Raw genomic sequence first — 3,754 nt, forward strand, 5'->3', positions numbered from 1 at the left:
TAACTTTAGAGGAGATAAATATATATTATTATTATTATTATTATTATTATTATTATATCCTTATTGTAACGACCCGACCAGTCGTTTTATGAATTTCAGCCCCGTTTCCCCCATTTCTGTGTCTTTGTGTCTTGTTCAGTTCTATTATGTAGTATCGGGTTGGTTGGTTCGAGTTCGGAGTGGTTTTGTGGAAGAAGGAGACACTTAGTCTCTTAAGTTGGCCATTTAGTTGGAAAAGTCAATCGGAAGTTCACTTGTGAGTAAACGATCTCGAAATTTGGTTTTTATGATTCGGATAGCTTCGTGAGGTAATTTGGGACTTAGGAGCGTGTTCGGAATGTAAATTGGAGGTCCGTGGTAGATTTAGGCTTGAATTAGCGAAATTTAAATTTTGGCGCCTTCCGGTTGGTAGCGGAAATTTTGATATCGGGGTCATAATGGAATTCCGAAAGTTGCAGTAGGTCCGTCGTGTCATTTGTGACGTGTGTGCAAAATTTTAGGTCATTTGGACGAGATTTGATGGACTTTTTGATCAAAAGTGGAATTCGGAAGATTTGGAATCCTTAGGCTTGAATCCGAGGGTGATTTGGTGTTCGGTGTTGATTTGAGTGTTCTGAAGATTGGTATAAGTTTGAATTCTGGTTTGTGACTTGTTCGTACTCTTGGCTGAGGTCCCAGGGGCCTCGGGATGATTTCGGATGGTTAACGGGAAGTTTGGGGATTTGTTGGAGCAGCTTTAGCTGCTGATTTACTGTCATAACCGCACCTACGGTTAGGGAGCCGCAGGTGCGATGACCGCACAAGCGAGATCAAGCCGCAGATGCGGCCACATGCGAAGAAGGTAGAAGCCGCAGATGCGGAAGGTGTGTCTGTCACGCCCCAACCTCGGGAGGCACGATCGGCGCTCGATCGAGTGAACCCAACTGAGCAAGCCTTATTAACACTTTTCTACCCAACTCAATACGATTAAGGAAACCATGCTTCCGTTCATTTAGACAACAGTAAAGATCGAACATTCACATTGTTAGTTCATTATATATATCACAAATCTTAAATCATGGCTAAGTTTCCATGATTTCATATAGTTATAGTTTAGAAGAACTAGAGTATAGAGTTATAACACAGTTCATTGACCCATCCAACACTCGTACATAACCCACACAAATGTCTACGGAGCCTCTATGGATACAAAAGACAATTATGACAACGTCGGCAACAAGGCCTCGGCTATACCTCAAAAGTGGAAGTCTACAACAAAAGATGTACAACATAACCCCTTGAAGGAGAAAGGGGCTCACCAAGACTTTGAGAGGAGGATACTCTGCTACGCGTGATCGGCACTGTCCGCTATGGAGCCACCTACATTCATTTAAAATGTAGCGCCCCCGACAAAAGGGACGTTAGTACCATGGAATAGTACTAGTATGTATAACTAAACACCATCTAGTTAGAAAGAACTTTCATACAAGAATAAGGAAATCACAAGTATAACTCGAAAGCTTAAAACGATCACCACATCATCAAATAAAAGAATCATACAACTTTCACATAATTTTCCATTGCTTTTAGTGTGGGGCATTTCATACTGTTCATCATTGTTCGCAATACCACCGCTATCTTGAGCGGAGTCCGATCTCGATCCGATCGGCTAGGTTGTCTCATTTGGGACATATACCTCAATCACAATCTCATTTTCCCTTTCCGGAATTCAATATCAGCACAATATCGCCATGTGTGCGGCATGGCTTCCGATCTCGGCCCGATCGGCTAGGCCGCCTTACCCAGGCGTTGTTCCTTTCTCATTAATCATCTCGTTTCAATCTTTGTTTCACATATGTCATTTCATAGGCACTTGGGGCCACAACTATTACATCATTTTTGGCACTAGGCCACATTTCACATCATTCCCAATTTCAATGTTAGCTTTGCAATTTAGGATAATAGGTGCACACAAGAGCAATTTAAATTGTAAGCATAGATAAGATTTCACATAGATGTCACACAAACGCAGTTTCAATCTTGATTTAAGATCTAAGTATTTCAATACATGATTCATATTCCTCGCACCTTTTTAAGCTATCAAGAATAGCACATTGATCATATTGAGAAACACCTTTCACGTATATAAAGTTGCAGCATCAATTCATGTGAAATAACAATCAATACATCAATCCAACTTTTGGTCTTACCATATTTACACAAACACCAACGGAGCTCAATTTCTAAAAAGAGGGGTTTTAGCCATACATACATCAATAGAGCTTTCTTTAATATTCTTACAAAATTTCGGGACTCTTAGCAACTTCAATCTATTTTATAGGAATTATAAATTGAACCAAGAATTAGAGACATGATTGAGATTCTAGCTCATTTGAGCATATTATTAAGCACTAGTGTGCATTGTGATCTTAGGACCCTTTTGTGAGAGATTTTTATCATCTTACACCCCAATTGCTATCTTTTTAACTCACAACCTCCCCATACTCTATTGTCACTCATGCATGCAAGATTATCAACCCTTATACCCATGAACCCACTTGCTAATCACTTATTTCAATAAAAATTTAGAAATCATAGATTAGGGCACAAGTTCTTACCTCTTAGGGTGAAGACCTAGTAATTTCACTTGACAATCTTCAAGGATTTGGGGCAAGAATTGAGTTGAAGCTTGGTGAGGATCACTTTCTCCCTCTAGAACTCTTGCTCTCACTCTAAATGCAGTAAAATAACATAGAAAGGATCTAATGGGGTATTTTTAATGGGATGGGGTCGGGTTTTAAAAGTTAAAGAATAGGAGCCCCGACACAATCTGCGATCACTTAATGGACATGCGGCCCGCAAAAGGGACCGCAAAAATGGCTTAAAAAACCTGAACAAACTGCCCAGGTATGCGACAAGAATGCGGTCCGCATACCTGTTCTGCGGTCGCATAATGCACCGCAAAACTGCACCTCGCAAAAATTCCAAGGGGATTATGCGATGACTATGCGGCCCGCATATTGATTATGCGATCGCATGATTGGCCGCATAGTTGACCTTAAAATTACCATCAAACTGTCTGACTTTGCGGCGACTATGCGGTCCGCATAGCTATTATGCGACCGCATAATGGACCACAAAAATGCACTTTTCTGGAAAACATTTTTCCTTAACTTTCTAATGCATAGGTCAGTCCAAAGGGCCCGAACCGCGGCGAGCTTGGCACTACGAGCTTTCGGGTTTTGAGTAGAAATTTTTATGGGGCCTTATAGTGTCGCACCTGCGAGCCCGTAGATGCGGAGAATGGGTCGCAGGTGCGGAAAAGGGGATTAAATGAAAAATCGCAGAAGCGGTTGGTTGTGCGCGGAAGCGGTCCCCAGGTTCGGGAATTGGACCGCAGATGCGGTATCGCTGGGCAGATCATATAAATAGAAGCCTTCGCGAATTTTTGCTAAGTTCCAACATTTTTGAAGACGGGAAGAAAGCTAAGGCAGTGGTCTTTCAAGGAAAATGAAGGGTTTCAGTTGGGTAAGATTCTTAAGCCTTATTTCTTGTGTTTATGGAAATTTTTCCATTGTTTAATCATGGTATTAGTGGAGATTAAGGAAAAAAGTTGGGATATTAGGGCTTGCGAATTGGAGACTTTGATTAGGGATTCGAGGGATGGTCGGATTTTGGTGTATTTGGTATGCATGAACTCGTGAGAGTGTAAGGATTCTAGTTTTGTGAATTTTATCGGAATTCGAGGCATGGGCCCAGGGGTCGGGTTTGGCCA

The sequence above is a fragment of the Nicotiana attenuata genome, chromosome 9 (assembly GCF_001879085.1).
Source record: "Nicotiana attenuata strain UT chromosome 9, NIATTr2, whole genome shotgun sequence".
Lineage (NCBI taxonomy): Eukaryota > Viridiplantae > Streptophyta > Magnoliopsida > Solanales > Solanaceae > Nicotiana > Nicotiana attenuata.